Below are 18,529 nucleotides of genomic sequence, written 5' to 3'. Positions count from 1 at the left end.
CTCTGAGTTGGTTATCTTCTAGCAGATGCTTCATTATCCCAACTAAATAACATCACCAGTGCTAACACCTAGCTTGTGTAATGAAACATCTGCAAGTAAACAACCAATCTCAAAGACAACCAAGGACCTCTCATTTCAACCCTGAGATACAAACATACTCCTTTATTGGTATTAAAGGTACCCTAGCCACAGCCTTTATCTGCTCAGAAGTGGGAGTAGAAGAATACCTGTCACAGAATTGCTTTGCAATGGGCACACTACCTCACTGACAACCCTGAAGCTTCAAGAGAGCCATGATGTACAAACACCAGCTCTATCTTGCTAAAGTTCAATTTCACCGGTTTCTTCTTCGTCCATCCTGTTGTTTTCCTTGAGTCTTTCCACTCCCTGAGAATTCAGGTGAGTTACCAGGGCTCAGGACCCCAGAAATGGCTGTAATTCCTGGAATGCTGACACCTGTTTAATTTCATCCAGACAGTGATAATATCCAGAGATCGAATGAAGACATTGACAGCATCCCTTGTACAGCCTGAGGTAGTGATGTTGTGATGATGCCATACCCCAATTTGATAGAAGACTTTTTTCAGTGGGTCTCTGTAAATGTTAAATAGTGCTGGGGAGAAAGCTGAACTCAGGAGTAACTCAGTGATATGAGTAACTCATTTGAGTCAATCATTTTCTCTCCTCTCCTCAGCAGGTACTGTCCACTTAAGAAGAAGTGGAATCAGTGCAGAACCTTACTTCCTGTCCCCAATAATACCAGAAGGATACCATGATAAATGATATCAAAGGTTATGAAAAGACCTAATAGGAACAGGAATGGAAGGAATGGAACATTACCTCCACTGATAAAGATCACCAAGAGCGATGAATGCCATTAGGATTGCTAGGGGACTAGCGTTACTAAAAAAAGCAGTGCTTTCCTCTTCTGTTATTATTGGAAATAATTAGTTTTGTCTGACTAGATGAAGCAATTAAAATGCATTTATTTATCAGCATTGTTCTAAATAGAAAGGAAAAACACACTTATCACATTGGGCTTAAAATGTATATTGGAGATGCTATTTGAAATGTATATTTAGAAACAAAACAAAGAAATCTGATTTAAAAAAAAATAGATACCAACCATTAGTATTTATGTCCAAACTAGTTTAGATTCAGGAATCTAATGAGGTGGAATGTGTGGATGATCTTGAGGAGGAGATGCTAACTAGGAAATGATCAAAAAAGAGGGGCAGCCCACAGTTGCTTAGCTGTCGTTGAAAGAAACTGAGAAAGAACCCATCCTAATGGATTAAGCAGTTAAAAGGGGCAGTTGGAAGTTTTGTACTTTCTTATTTATATGAAAGGTATGTATAATTTGCTTCCAGAAGTTGGGAATGCTCCAACACTGGAAGTTTTTAAAAAGAGATTGGACAACCATTTGTCTGAAATGGTATAGGGTTTCCTGCCTAAGCAGGAGGTTGGACTAGAAGACCTCCAAGGTCCCTCCCAATTCTGTTCTGTTATGATTCCTAGGTAATATTTCATCTAAGACAGTAATAATTGAGTCCAACCTAGTTTAACTTAGATCATCATTAGTACATCAGTGATAAATTAAGGTGAATACAGAGTTATAATTTCAATGTGCAAAACCGTCTATAAAAAAGAAATAAAAGGCGTTAAAATCTGCTTCAATGAAGTTAGTCATTCTTCTGCTTAAAAACGAGTTTGCCACCTAATTGAAGAACTACATTATTTATTTATTTTAAAAAATTGCATGGCGACCCATTATTCTCAGTGACTTTGAGTGGCTTACAAAAATAAAAATTCTTCTGCTCCTTCTTAGTGCTAATTTTCTTCCTTTCCTTCCATATAGCCAGAAGAGTTTTGAATCTTTTTGGATATGAACCCTGGTGGCACAGGGGTTAGAATGCAGAATTGCAGGCTGACTCTGCCCATGGCCAGGAGTTTGGCCCTGACCACCTGAAAGTTGACTCAACCTTCCATCCTTCTGCGGTTGGTAAAATGAGGACCCAGATTATTTGGAGCTGACTTTGTAAAGTACCCAGAGAGTGCTGTAAAGTGATGTGGTATATAAGTCTAAGTCAGGGGTATCAAACTTGTGGCCTGTGGGCCAGATGTGTCATGTGCTGGCCACACCCATGCCCAGTTTAGCAAAGGGGAAAAAAGTCATGATACGTCACATGATGACTCTGTGATGACACAAGTTTGACATCCCTGGTCTAAGTGCTATTTCTATTGAATATATTCATATATATCTGCTTCTTTAAAATAGTCCTGATGAATGTAGAATACCTTTTCAATAGATACCCAAGACAGGATTGTAAAATAAGATCAGCAAATTATCCTCTTGAATTCAGAAAACTTTCAACCATTTTAATATTTTTAAAATCACAATTTGAGGATCATCCCATTCAAAATATTTTCTAGAAACTCTGAAATTTCAGGAGAGGGGAGGGAATAAATGTGCAGACCAAATAGTAACAAAATCACATTTTGGGAAACAAACAAAAGAAATTTGTAGGTTAATGGGAACAAATGATGGAACAGGCTGATGAGTGGAAACAGATGTTTCATAGACTAGAATTGAGATGATTTGTTTCTTTCATCTTGAGACGTGCCATATTTTTATTCTTAGTAAATCTGTCATACCTTAAACAAGTCAAGCATTTGGGGAACAAAATGTTTCCAGACATATGGTAAAAAGAGCCTTCTAAGGAATAGACTTTAAGATTAAAGGATCATTGAAAGATTCTGGACTTTTAACTCATGACCATGAAAAGCAGTCCTGGCGTTAAGAGATTATACTTGCTAACATTGCTCTAGAATAACTAGCAGGGTTCATAAGTCTTTTAAAGGCTACACACATACATCCTTAATTATATCAGTCTTTTCAAAGACCACAGGTGTTTTTTCTGTAGATGCTAACTGAGATGAGGGACACTATAGGGCCCTCAAAATTAAGCTGGGCTATCTTAACTGATCACAGTTAACCAAATCTCTCAGGAGTTGTGGCCAGTAGAAACAAGAGAAAGTGTAAATCAGAGGGGGGAGTTTTGCTCTGTATAGTGAGGGGGATTACAAGAAGGAGCTGACTGACTGAATGAAACATTTCTGCAAACAAGACTGCTCACAATCTTATTTGAGCCATTCTAAGGAACCCTGATAAAAGGCACCTTGTTTCACTATGTCTGAACTCTGTTGTAAACTTTGAATGAATGGCTATAGGGGAAGGAAAGTTGGCCTTCCTGGTTTTCATCATCAGAAGCTTGTAAGAAATACCAGTTAGAGCTGTATAATGCCATTGTCACAAGAGGAACACTAAGATCTGTTTCTGGCATAGAATTACTTCTTGTGGAAATGTCATGTTTGGTTTGGAGAGACATCAGGAAGGTGTTTCTATGCCCAAAGCCCTACTGCTAAGAATGAAAGGGCTACATTAAAAAAAAAAAAAAAACAGCCAGACTTCCGGTTTGAGCTTCTTCGGCGACAGACCGAAACCTCATGTCTCTGAGGTTTTAATCCGTGCTCGCCTCTGGAGCGCCCCGACCCAGCTGGTTTCGGGGCTAAGCCACCCTGTAGAGGTGGTGAAGAGCGGGGAGACTACCTGCAGGGTTGAGGAGAGCCGCATCTCTCCTCCCCAGCTGGCCATTACTCCCTTTCCTGAAGGTGGTTGTAGTGGTGGTCAGAAATGGCCACCACAAAGAAGAACTCGACTGGAAAAGAATATGCAGGAGGAAGATAAAAAGATAAAGTTTTGGATGACCAGGTCAAACAGAAAAAGCAACAAATAAGGTGCCCTGGATTTTAAACTGAACAACATTGTTCCCAAAAAAGATTTTGAAGCTGCGAAGGAGAGAGAGAAGAGAAAGGATTAGGTTTTTTTTCTTCCCTTGCTTATACTGACAGCTAAGAGACTTAAGCAAGAAACTGAAAAAAAAATCCACTTTGACATTAATAGGCATCTAAGCTGAAAATGAAAGTCAAAAGGATAAATAAAGATTTCTGGGCATTTAAAAGTTTTTAAAAGCTGGAAAGGAGAAAAAAAAGAATAGAAGGGCAGGATCTGGAAAAATGGAGGAGACTGCCTGGAATTAAGGAATGGAACTGTAATTAAAAGGAACTTACAGTGAAATTTTAACAAGATTCCTCAAAGATACATTTTAATGGAAACTTGGTAACAAAATAATAGAACCCCAGGAAGAGACAGTGGAAAAAAGAAGCAAGTAGAAACAGTCTTGGATTATTTGGATTATTTGGTGATTTTTGGTTTTTGCATCTAGATGACTGAAATTAACTGGGTGGTTTTTTAAAAGTTTTTAAAATGGTATCACTCTTAGAAGAACTGAAAATGAAACTTAAAAAATGGAAAGAAGATGCACAAGAAGGGAGAAGTTCTTTTGGATTCGTGTTTCAATTCTTAGAAATGGAGATCTGGAACTATGAGAAGAAACAAGAAACACTTGCAGAACAAGAAGATTGGGACAAAGAAGAAGCCATCTTTAATGATCAAATAATTTTAAGTGGGGGGAAAAAAGAAAAGGGGGAAAAGAGAGTGAAAGGTTTAAGATTAGAAAAAACAACCAAAAAGAAGAAGAACAATTTGAAAGATAAGTATAATATTAGAAAGCAACAGAAGAGGGGATTACAGATGAGAGAGTTAGAAGTAGAGAAACGAGGGGGTAAAAAGGGGAGGGAGAAGAAGAGAGGGAAGAAGGCAAGGAAAAGAAGTTGTAAAAGACAGAAACAAGAAATGGAGAAACAGGGAAAAGATATAAGGATTGTAACCATAAGTTTGTTTAGAGATAATGGGTGAAAATTTAATTGTAAAAGGGATTCTGCAAAGGTACATAAGATAGCTTTGTTATATTACAAATAGAAATAACTTTAGAAAATATGATGATGGATAAAATATTTATTGTAATGCAGTGAGATGTTTGTTAATAAATAAATGAATTAAAATGATTGAGAGAATTAAAAGGGAACATTTTTAATTATTAGTAATGATTTATAAAAATATAAGTGAGAAATATGGGAAAAAAAGAATTAACTATGGAAAGTTTATAAGTGTTCCCAAGGAAGTATGATATTCAATTGAAAAGAAATGTTAAAGATGTTAAGATTTTAATGCATATTAATGATAGAATTGAATTGGAATGGAATGTGTTTTATTTACACACACACACACACACACACACACACACACACACATATATATATATATATATATATATATATATATATATATGAATATAGTGTCTATTTTAAGAATGTACTAAGCAGAATTCGATTGGAAGTTATGTATTATATTGAATGCTATAATCTTAAAGCTATACATTGAAGCTTAAATAAGAGCTTGAATGGATAAAATTAAAGGATATAAAGGTGTCATACTCTAATTGGTAACTACGGGGAAAAATTTGCTTAATAAGAAAAGATAATGTGAAATTGTAACAGGACAGACAAAAGTATAAATATAATGATTTGAATTGAGATAATTAAAACAAAGTTGAGAAAATTAGAAGAGGGGAAAAACTATGTAGAAAATACAAAATGGTAATAAGATATGGAATAGAATATAAAAATGAGCATGAAATTGAGTTTTGTGTCTGTATGAAGAAATGATAACCAGGCACCATGCTATTTTCAAAAAAGATGTTTTATTTGTATTTTGTTTTTGTGAAAACACAAATAAAATTTTCAAAAAAACAACAACAACAGCCCCATTCTTTTCTGAGTTGTCTTCTGATAATCCTTTCACCTACAGTTTAAATACCTATTTGATGCCTATGGCTATTCTCAGTCATCCAGATCATGGTTGGCTCAAAGGTGCTTTTTCCAAAGGAAACTGGATTTTTCTTTTTCTTTCTTTTTTTTCTTTTTAAACATTTCACTTATCATCCAAGAAGCTTCTTCAGTTCATTTCTTCAGAAGTGAAGAAGCATCTTGAATGAGAAATGAAACATTAAAAAAAAAAAACCAAGGAAGCCCATTTGCCTTTTGGAAAAAGCACCTTTGGGATATCCACTCAGTGCATCTACACTATTTGTCCCTTACAGCTTTGTTGTGGGGCAAGTTGCAGTTTGGGAGAGGGAGGAAATTGTTTCCCCAAACTAAGCAACTAATCAAAGTTAACCAATCCTCTCAGTAGTTGTGCACAGTAGAAACAAGGATAGTGGGCTAGATGAGCACATTTGATCCAATCAAACACAACATTTAAATGATCGATGTTCTAAAAAATGTTCATCCCAAAGATGAACAGGTTGCATATACCTCAGAATGGTTGCATGTGGGCAATAACATGCTCCTTTGTAAAGTGTTTTCTAGATTAGAGATCCTCATTTCGGTAGAATCATGTGAGCATGCCTGGAGTAAAACTGGGCTTTGATTTTGCTGGTGGTAGAGAGGAGAAATGTGCCCACAATGAGTGGCATAATCATTATCCATTATATGGGATGACTAAAGCTGATAACCTAGCCTAGTATTTGTCAACCATAAACTCTTAAGATGTGTAGACTTCAGCCCCTTACATGTCATCATTTTTTTCTCTCTTGGCAAATTCAACTGGATCCAAGAAGCTTGGATGAGAAGCGAAATGTCTTCAAGGAAAAACAGGGGAAGTCCAGTTGCCTTTTGAAAAAGCACCTTTGGAGCAACCATGACCTGGATGACTGAGAACCTTCATAGACTACAGCTCAATGGCAATTGGATGTTACACTCTAGTGCAGGGGTCTCCAACCTTGGTAAGTTTAAGACTTGTGGACTTCGACTTCCAGAATTCCCCACTGGCTGGGGAATTCTGGGAGTTGAAGTCCATAAGTCTTAAACTTGCCATGGTTGGAAAACCCTGCTCCAGTGAATGCAAACCAAAGATGGGTCATATTTTCACAAAAAATGTTCTGGGAAAAAGTGGACAATATTCTCAATAATAAAGTCCCATATGACACAGGGCCAGGTTATTTTTAGGACTGTTTTTCCTTAAGGACATCTACTTATCCTACCTGGTCAGATAGGCTGGGCATACTCCTAGTCACTGCCACTAAATATTGTCATCCGACGGGAGCTAGGAAGTGTGCCTTTTCTGTGGCAGACCCTCTCTATGAAACACTCTGTCCCTGAAGTTCAGCAAATATCCACCTCCCTAGCCTTCCACTAACCCAAACAATGAGATAAAATTAGATTACTGCACATCTGAAGTCTGACTTGACACCACTTCTGGGTTGTTTTTAATGTTTTTGGTATGCTTAGTTTTATAGTTCTACTATGTTTTAAATGCTGCTTTAACTTCTGCTTGGGAGCACCTCAGAGTTGGTTATGAGTGGATATATAGGTGTTTTAAACAAATGAACAAACAAACAAACAAACATATTATTCTGCTATATGGCCCAAGTGGATGGGTGGCAGGGATATAAGTTATTGACCCAACTGGAAACCCAAGAATGAATTAGAATGTTGATAGATTGGTGAGTATATGTATAGAAAAAAAATGTCTTTTTCAAATGTTTGTCATTTAAGTATACCTTTTCATGTCCACACATGGAATAGGACTGCATCTAAAAATATGATTAAATTGATTATTTATGATGAGCAATGGATAGACTTAATGAATGATACAAAGACAAAGATAGGTTCTGGATATGGGTCAAACTACTATTTATTAGTGTCCAGAGTTTTCTATTTATTTAGAAAGCTAGCCTTCTTTAGAGCCTACCCAGGTTGCTAATAGAAATAGATTGTATCCGAAGATATCATCTGGTTTCTATTCTATTTATGCTGTTTAAACAAATTGGAAAAAAATCATGTAAACAGATAGACAACACATTTTCCTGCTCTTATAATAGTGCACTCTTTTTGCAAGCATTTCCCCCCCACCAATAAATGCATTTTACCCATTAATTTTCTCCCTTTTATACATACTCGGGGGAGGATTGCAAAGACTGAATATTTATTTTGGCTTCTCCTGTATATTTGGCAAATCTAGAATACATAAAAGTAAAGGTTTCCTCTGCCCAGTTGTGTCTGATTCTAGGGGTTGGTGCTCATCTCCCTTTCCTAGCTGAGGGAGCCAGGGTTGTCCAAAGAGGCTTCTGTGATCATGCGGCCAGCATGACTATAGGCTGAGATGCCCAGAATGCTGTTACCTTCCCACCAAAGTGGTACCTATTTATCTACTTGCATTTGCATGCTTTCAAATTGTTAAATTGGCAGGAGCTGGAGAAACAGTAGCAATTCATCCCATCATGCAATACTTGGGTCTTGAACTGCCAATCTTCTGGTTAGCAAACCCAGCATCTTAACCTCTAGGCCACTGCACCCCCATATATACATCTACTAATATTTGAATTAAGTAATTAATCTCTTTCCCAAATTGATCTCTGTGCAACCTTATGCTTATTCTAAAGAGAAACTAGTTAGTGTGGTGAAGGTTTAACAGATTAAGAGATTAACAGAGTCGGAAGGGACCTTATAGGTCATCTGGCCCAACCCCCAGCCCAAGCAGGAGACCCATTTCTGCCAAATGGCAGTCCAGTCTCTTCTTGAAAGCTTCCAGTGATGAAGCCCCTACAATTGCTATGATTTACAGAGAATAATGATGCTTAATTTAAATAAAGCAAAAGCAGCAGATCCTTTCCTTCCAAGGTTATGTAAACCTCTGGCTTCACACAGAGGTTGTTGATTCTCCTTCTTACTAACAAATATGGCTGGTCTCCAAGGTGCAGGCTGCCTGGATTTATAAAGCATTCAACTCTTGATTTTATAGATATTGTTCCAACTTGGGCACACAATAAAGGAAACACCTTGGGTTGGGTATGATTATGGCCCATTTAGCTAGAAGGTCAATTGACCTTTCTCTTTTTCAGTCTTTCTTTCTCTCTCTCTCGCTCTCTCTCACACACACACATATACAGAAAGCCTCTGTAAAGTATTGCTTCCTTGATACTTGAACAGAAACATGAAATCATTTTACCCTTTGTAGAAGAAGCTGTTAAATAAGAGATGAGAGCTGACTTATTTCCTCCCTCCCTCCTTCATTCCCTGTGACTTGAAGAACACAGGAACCATTCTATTGTTCAATTACATCAGAAGGTCCTTACAATCTTGTGTTTTATAGCTCAATATTTTAAGAGCAGCTTGGACAATCTGTTCTCCTATTGTCATGTTCCCTTTGCTTTTACGATGACTCTGAAACTTCTGGAGAGAAATCGGGAATTCTTCCTTTTGTGATATGCTTGTAGTTCATGGCTTCTCAACCTAGACAACTTGAAGATGTGTGGACTTCAACTCCCAGAATCCCCTAGCTCAGTGATGGCTAACCTTTTCAGCTTGGTGTGTCGAAAATCGGGAAAAAGTGTAGCCTTCCTTGGGTCATGTGTCACTTCAAGAAATATCAATAATTTGGTAATATTTGCAGCCCTAATAAATAAAGAGTTATATTTTTAATATATTTATTAGTTCAAAAAGCAAAAAACAAATAATGATTTACCTTAGTGATTTTTCTGTTGTTGAATTGCATTTGCTAAATCTTCAATTGCAGGGTTGTATTTTGTGCACTTCAGGGCCAAGCAAGCACTACTAACTTCATCTGTCAGTCTGTTTCTTTTATTTGTTTAATATTATTTAATGCTGAGAATAAGGTCTGTGCCTTATTCCTGACAGGAGAAAGAAATTAAAGTCAAGATGATGTCCAAAATAAGGGGGTTTTTGGTTTGTGTTTTGGAGATTTTTTTTTGGAGGGTTTGCATGGTGCTCTGTGAGGATGGTGAGAAGCAAGAACTGCAAGAGCTGCTATGGAGGCAATTAAAGCTTAGAGGAGCTGGAGAGGGGCTGAATGCTGCAGACTAGACATCCAAGCGTTTTACAGTGGGAGAGAAGAAGGGAGAGCCACAAAGACAGAAATGCAGATTTTAGTATTAATTGCACTTACAGGACAGCCACCCAATGCTGCTTATCGTGAGCACTGTGTCTGGTTGTTGTGGTGCAGTCCTCCTGCGATGTTTATGACGGACTGGGCTGGGGTGATCACACAGGGCTGTGAAACTCGTCTCCCTGGTCTCAGGGCTGCAGGTGCAGGATGTGGGGATCGGAAGGCCACCTTACAGGGCTGTGAACCTCATGGATCTCCTTTCCTCCTGTAGCATTCCTGAGGTAATGAAACTGACAAACCTCAGTTTATGGTGGTTAAAACTGGTTCTCTGCTGCAAAGATCCCGTGGCAGCAATGACACCACGCCTCCATGCAACAAGCAGGGAACAGGGATTGGAGCAGAGCACAGGCAGCCTCCAAATGTGCAGGTTTTCCCCACACCAACAGGCGTGTCAGTCAAAGTGCCTCGGCGTGTCACGAGTGACACGCGTGTCATAGGTTAGCCATCACTGCCCTGGTTAGCTATGCTAGCTGGGGAATTTGGGGAACTGAAATCTACACAATCTTAAAGTTGCCCAGGTTGAGAAACACTGCTATAATCAACCATTCTACATGAACAAGTGTTAGAGGGAAAGTATTGTACTTGTTTACAATAAGATTTGGAAACATGTCACTTTCAGTTAGTTGAAAAGTATTGTTAAAAATAAAGATTGTAATAGATATTGCTGTCTTTGGGGCTTATGGGAAGATAAAATAGAATACTAACCTGTACATTCTTGTTCGTCGAATTTAGTTAGAGGCAAACAAGTCAGATGAATGAACAACTAACCACAAAACATTTGCTTCTCCTTTTCAGGCTTATTACAGATATCCAAGTGTTAATGGGAGGGTTTGCAGTCAGGGTGAAAATAATAGTAATAATAATATCAGCAGAGGAATAAAACAGCAGAGGGATAAATGCTAATGGGGGCATTCCAGTGGTGGTATTCTGCCAGTTTGGCTAGTTCCTGGAGTACCGGTAGTGCCAAGATCAACTGGAAGAGAACCAGTTCACTCTGAGTCTCCCCGATGCTCTGCAGTTAGGCCCACGCTCCCACCCCTGTTCCTAGGTCCTTTTTAACCTCTCAGCTGTTTGCCGCGGCAGAACAGATTGCTGTGCTAAACAACTGAGAGGCACAATAGCTTAGTTTTTGCTGATTTAACGCATGCACAAAGCATGTGATTAGCGGCCATGCACAAAATCATGCAAGCCACAAAACCCCACCCCTGCAGCCATGCCCACCAAGCCACACCCACAGAACTGGTGGTGGGAACTTTTGAATCCCACCACTGGGGCATTCCATGTTGAAAGTGAGAAGAAGATCTCTGTTCATTTTAATATAAATTTTATTATCTTCTACCTTTCTTTGTATGGTGTCCATAAGCTGTGAGATAGGCAACATATAAATTTAATAAATAAATATAATATTAGCTACTAATTGAGATTATTTTGGAAGACTGCAAAAGAAGAAAAACCAACTTGAATGGGGTTTGGATTGACTGAAAGAAAGTATTTGACTTAGAATATAGAACACAAAATAACATCGTTGGAATAGGTGTCTGACACTTTCTAGTCTAACCTTCTGCTCAGGCAGGGGATCCTATATAATTCCAGACAAATGGCTGCCTAACTTCTTCTTAAAACCCCCCAGTGATGGAGCATCACAGCTTCTGGAGGCAGATCATTTCACTGATAAATTGTTCTCATTGACAGGAAATTTCTCCTTAATTCTAGGTTGGATCTCTTTTTGTTAAGCTTCTATCCATTACTTTCCCCCCCCTTACTGACAATAAAAATAGAATGAATATGAAAAAAGAAAGCAAAAATAGTACCAATAGTAATAGGTGCCTTGGGTATAATTCCAGAACATCTGGAGCACAATTTGAACACTATCGACATTGACAAAAATCTCCAGTAGTCAATTGGAAAAGGCAGCTTTACTTGGAACTTGGACAATATTTTTAATATTCTAACATCTGCCTATCCCAGATCCTTAGGAAGGACTTGATAGGCAGACTGTTTAAAACTTTGGCTGACTAGGCAACAGATCATAATTTATTAAACTTGTATTCTGTTCAACTCTCAGTGTCTCTGGGTGGCTCACAACAACCAAAGAAAATCAAGATAATCAATAAAGCACAAAGAATAAAAATAAAAGATAACAAGCACAACAAAAGTTAGGGTTCTACTCTCCATTGCTGAGTTCTTTTGAACAACAAAATGGGAACCATCTGCATCTCTGGGGCAACCTCATTCCAGAGGATAGACACTGCTACAGAGAAGACAAGCTACATGTATCTTAAGAGATGGCATTGGTCAATGTATAGACTACACCAACCAGGATCAAATTGGTCAAGCAGATGTCACAGGAAACATGTAGCCCATCAAGTAACCAAGCCTTATGCCATGCGGGGCTTAATAGCTTACAACCAACATCATGAATTGCACCCAGAAACAATCACCTTCTTAATTTTCAACCAAATTAATAGATAGGGGAAAAGGATGGATGATTTATGTAAACTTCTCCAGTGGAAGGAGATTGTCTGTAGCAACTGACATTCTGTAGACATTCTGTAGTACTACAGTCAGAGCAGATAGACTCCCATCTACTTTAGAGTTGGCAGGAACTTTGAAAATGCTCCCTGGAAGGAATTTCTCAAGTTGAATTTCCTCTTGGGATTTAATGAAAAGGCAGAAGCTAGAGTGATTGTTGACTTTTCAGGAGAGGATTGAATAGTGAAATTCAGTGTGTTCCTAAACTCCTCTTGGATCCCTTTAGAACAGGTGTGTCTAACTCAAGGCCTGTGGCCAGATCTGGCCTGTGGGATGCTTAGATCTGGCCTGCGGGGCTGCCCTGGAGATAGCAAAGGATAGACCCATGGTGCTTCTGTCAGTGCCTCCCCCCAAGTTCTGTTTTTGACCATTACAGCCTCCTGCAGCTCTCTGCCAAAAAACCCCCCAGAGCTTTGGGGGGGGGGACTGTGCCCTCGAGCTCCATTTTTTCTGCCAGAGAACTGCAGGAGGCTGTCACGGCCAAAAACAAAGCTGGCAGAGAGCTGCAGGAGACCATCACAGTTGTAAATGGATGTCAAGCTGGCCATGCCCAACCTGGCCACCCTTCTGAGGTCAAACACAACCCTGATGCTGCCCTCAATGAAATTGAGTTTGACACCCCTGCTTTAGAATGAAAGCAGGGCCAGAACGCACCCTGGTACAAGAATGCTTGAGAATTTCATTCACATTATCTTCTTTTCTGAAATTACATTCCACAGCAATTTCTTTTTAATCAAATTGAAGAGTAGCGACTATTCACATTGCAACATTTGAACTTTAGTAGAAATTAAAAGGGAAAAGAATCTGTCAGCAAGACATTTGGTTAAACCATCATAGCTAATCCCTGCCAGCCATTTTCCCTTTTGTAGATTGTTTTTTTTAAACACATACCCACACAAATACACAGCCCTACCCATCCGCCCACCCACACTAGATTAATGCCCTGAAAGAAGTGGAGGACTGAACCATTTGCTGTTATAATAAATTGCAAATAGAAGTACACCCTTGAGATGAAGAGTGGAGATTGCAGCCTTTGCAAACCATTGGATGGATTGCTAGCATATACCAGCCCCAAATGCCAGGGGAACAGGGAGACATTTATCTTCTCACTGCCTCTGTCTTTTTAACCAAAAACAAAGAAAAGTCATTGTTACTGATATTTATTGGCCATACTGTAACAGCCATATTTGTTTCTTGTGTTGCAAAATGCCATAATTCATGATGTGGGCTGAAGCAAACAGGATGGAATTTAGCATGGAGAAGTGTAAAATCCTGCAATCGAGGCAGGAATGAAAGATACAAATATAAGTTGAGGGAAATCTGACTTGGCAGTAGTCCATGTGAAAATAATCTGGTTGTTCTACCAGATCAAGAAAAAAAATTAGCTAAATATATGATACAGATTCTGAAAAACCAAATGCTATTTTGGGATGTATTAATTCTCTACATGGAGCTACCTTTGAAGAGCATTTGGAGGCTTCAACGCAGGGGTGGGATTCTACTGGTTCGGACCGGTTCTATAGAACCGGTTGTTACGATTCTGCACAGTTTGGAGAACTGGCAAATCATGCCCCGCTGGCCCTACCCCTCTCTGCCCGCTCCTCCCCTCCCATCCCCACCCAGTCATTCCTTATCGCACATGCGCAACATTGTGTGCCTGCCCGACATTGTGCACATACCCGACATTGTTGACTTCATTCTCCCCATCCAGTCACTCCTTAAGGTATTTCTTTTCTTTTTTTCCTCCCAATGATCAGCTTCTCTGATGATCAGTTGTGCTGGGATCTCCCTTGCTGTCTTACTGCTTCGCCCAGGAGGCTTCCCTGAGGCCCAGGAGGCCAAAAAACATGCTCCATTTTTTGCCTTTCTGGGCCTCAGGGAAGGCTCCTGAGAGCAAACATGCCCCAATGGAGGCCCAAAAAATGGAGCATAGAGGGAGTGCTGCAAAAAAAAAAGAAGAAGCCACACCCACCCAGTCACATGGCCATGCTCACCTAGCCACTCCCACCTAGCCACATCCACAGAACCGGTAGTAAAAATATTTGCAACCCACCCCTGCTTCAACTGGTAAAGAGTCTTTGGGGTTCCTACAGAAGTCCCTGTTACGTTGTTGTTCTGTGAGCTGCATTGGCTGCCAGATTGCTTCCACAATTCAAGGTGTTGGTCATGACCTATAAAGTCCTGCTTGGCATGGGTCCACATTACTTGAGGACTCATCTCTCCCCTTTAGGACAGGCCTGCTCCACCCTTGCTGGCAGAGGAGGCATGCTGTGGATCCAGCCAGTCAAGGAATCCCACCCCTCTGGAACATGTTGCCCCCTGAGATAAGGTTGGCTCATATCTTCCTGGTCTTCCACAAGAGTCTGAAGTTCTGGCTCTGCTGGTTGGCTTGAGGCCCCAATGGGGGATTATCAACACTGGAAGTGATTGATCAACTAATATCAACTCCCCCACCACTCTCCCTATACATTTTTATTTTATTTTTATTTATTTTATTTTGTCAAGAGATTATAAGGTAATAGGTATAAGTATAAACATAGTTATGAATACATGAAATGGATACATATAAGAAAAAAAGAAACAATAGGACAGGGACGGTAGGCACGTTGGTGCGCTTATGCACGCCCCCTACAGACCTTTTGGGAAAGGGGTGAGGTCAATAGTAGACAGTCTAAGGTTAAAGTTTTTGGGGTTTGGGGAAGAAACCACATAGTCAGGTAGAGTGTTCCAGACATTGACCACTCTGTTGCTGAAGTTGTATTTCCTGCAGTCAAGTTTGGTGCGGTTAACTTTGAGTTTGTATCTATTGTGTGCTCTTGTATTGTTCTGGTTGAAGCCGAAGTATTCATTGACAGGAAGGACATTGCAATATATAATTTTATGTATTATATCTAGATCGGACCGAAGGTGGCGTAATTCTAGGTTTTCTAGTTCTAGAATTTCAAGTCTGGTGGCATAAGGTATTCTGCAATGAGTAGAGGAGTGGAAAACTCTTCTTGTGAAATATTTCTGGACTTTCTCAACTGTATTAATATCAGATACGTAATATGGGCTCCACACTGATGAGCTATATTCAAGTATTGGTCTAGCAAATGTTTTGTATTCAATCCCCTCTGTCTAATTCTGGGCACCATGGCTTAAACTCAACAATTTAGAGTGAGTTCAGAGGAAAATTATCAACAACATGAAAAGCAAGTCCTTTGAAAAATGGGATAAAAGACCCATACGTTTAGCCTTTAGAAGAGAAGGCCGTGGGAAAGAGTGTAGCAGTCTTCAGATATCTCAAATGTTATCACGTAAAAAAGTGAAGGTATGCATTATTGGTTACCTTGAAGGACATGACCAAAACAAACAGATTGAAATTCCAGGCAATTAGATTCAGATTAACTGTTAGAAGGAATCTCCCATGTTAAGAACTTCAAATAGAGGAAGAGTGGCATGTTCTCTTCACTGGAAGTCTTCAAAGAGAGATTATATAACCATCTGTCTGAAATGCTTTAAATTCAGATCCTTCAGTGAGCAGAGAATTGGACTAGATAAGTTCTGAGTTCCCTTTCAACTCTGAGATTCTGTGATTATTAGATAGTGCACCTTTTGTTACCCCTGTATATTACAATTTATTCGTATCCATTTAGTGTATTCATAATCATGTTTATATACATGCATGTTATCTAATACATGCTTGATAAATAAATAAATAAAATACATAAATAAAAAATGTGGTCAATTCTTATTTCTCCATTGCTACCATCCCTTGTTTTCTTTTCTGCATCACCTTTTCCTAACCATTTTTCTTGTATCTGGAGATTTGGTTTCATTACTTTGAAAAGGAAATTTCTCATTAAAACCTTCCCTGTGTACAAGATATCATGGTTGCCATCTACTCCTTCTGTTTTCTGGATGTTCACTAAATTTTATTAGGTTCTGCAGTTCTGGTTCTGGGCAAGGAAGTCTGAAGCATTTCTGAATTTAAGAACAGTTTGCCATTGGAATCAATTATCCACAGAGTTGTTGGGGTCCCAAGGGTGAAGGGCTAAGAACACCCCAGATGGACATAATAGGGAGCATCAAGAATTTCAACTGTACTGGTGGAAGCCTTTTGTAATTATCTTTTACTAGGGAGCCCTCGAAAAAAGGGCTTTGCTAGAGCGGTCCAAATTATTCCCTTTAAGCTTGTAGGAAGCCACAAAGCTAACATTTTGATTCAACAGTCAGAGAGAATTTTGACAAGATTGCTAACACCAGTGCTTATTCAGTTCCATCAACATTTGAATACAAATTATTATTAAGTAAAAGCAGTGGCTTAGGTGTTCATTTTCAGATAATTCAGATAATCAGAGTTGGAAGGAACCTTATAGGTCATTTAGTCCAGCCCCCTGCCCAAGCAGGAGACCTTACAGAATTTCTGACAAATGGCAGTCCAATCTCTTCTTGAAGGTCTCAAGTGATGGCGCTCCCACAACTTCTGAAGGCAAAGCTGTTCCATTGGTTGATTGTTCTCACTGTCAGAATATTTCTCCTTATTTCCAGGTTAAATCTCTCCTTGTTCAGTTTCCATCCATTATTCCTTGTCTGGACTACAGGCACTTTAGAAAATAGATTCACCCCCTTCCTTTATGTGGCAGCCCCTCAAATATTGGATGACTGCTATCATGTCTCCCCTTGTCCTTCTCTTCACTAAACTAGCCAAGCCCAGTTCCTGTAACTGTTCTTCATATGTTTTAGTCTCCAGTCCCCTAATCATCCTGGTTGCTCTTCTCTGCACTTTTTCTAGAGCCTCAACATCTTTTTTAAAGTGTGGTGACCAAAACTGATGTAGTACTCTAGATGTGGTCTTACTAAGGATTTATTAGTATTAGTACCTCACTTAATCTTGATTGTATTCCTCTATTAATGCAATTTAGGATTGCATCAGCTTTTTTGGTTAATGCTGCACACTGCTGGCTCATATTTTCTTGGGTGAATTAAGTACAAATAATGAACACTGAATTACAAGTGTCCTCTTGGTAGAAACAGGACCCCTCTATGTGACATCTCAATGAAATCAGCCACATTCATTATCAGCTGGGCTCCTACAATGAACATCAAATAAATCCAGAAAAGCAGCATATTTACCATAGCATGCTTTTTTTCTGATTTTTCAAATCATAAGTTCCACTCAAGTAGTGCTAGTAGAAAAAAGCTCCTACGGAGACATTTGCTCCAACTTCAGAACTCCAGTGAATCCATTTCTTTTGGTCTTGTGAAAATAGAAAACCAGTTTGCCCTTGAATTTTAGGAAACAATTTGTTTTAGCTGGTCTTTACTAAGCATCGTGTGGAACTGAGAGAAAATGAAGACTGTTGCTTGAAATAGTAGAGAGTATTCATAGTTTGGGTTGTAGATTTGGCAATGGTTTGTTCTCCAAGCTTGCTCCTGGAATATTAATTACCAAACTAGGTAACATCTTCAGCGGGGTTTTGGGTGAACTGTTTTATTCTGGTTTTCTTCCATTTATATAAATCTTGTGTGGTGTTATTGTCAGTTGGTCAAGTTACTGGTTGTTTACATGGTACAAAATTCAACTGGTGACGATGTGGTCAGATCTCTTGTTAATTGCTTGTTTGGGTGTCCCATTTCTTATAAATTCATATAATGGTCCTTAGTCAATGTGTTTGTTGATGGATCCATTTGTAGAGGACCAGTCTGTGATGAATTCACATGCATGGTGAGTTTTGGCATGGCTGATGACTTTGCTTTCATCTCAGTCAAACTGGTGTTATTCATTGTCAACATGGCTCGACTTCTGGTCGTGCCATTTGAAGACTGTTGTGTCAGAGGAGTTCATCCAGAGGATGATCTGGGCTATATTTTTTATGATTGGACAGATAAATTTGGTACTCAATCTTCATTTCCTCTAATTACCTGAAATGTACTTGAAGAATCTACACACCCTTTGCCAATAAGAGCATACAGTTTTGTGATAGGATTTCTGTATTAGAATTCTCCATTGTGCTTTTACAGATCTGCATCAAAGGCATTAATACAAGGAATTATCTCCTATTAATGCCTTTGATGCAGATCTGTAAA

Source organism: Pseudonaja textilis, chromosome 1 (genome assembly GCF_049901715.1).
Source record: "Pseudonaja textilis isolate UNSWEBS1 chromosome 1, rPseTex1.2, whole genome shotgun sequence".
Classification (NCBI taxonomy): Eukaryota; Metazoa; Chordata; class Lepidosauria; order Squamata; family Elapidae; genus Pseudonaja; species Pseudonaja textilis.
Note: the sequence above shows the minus strand (reverse complement) of the source record.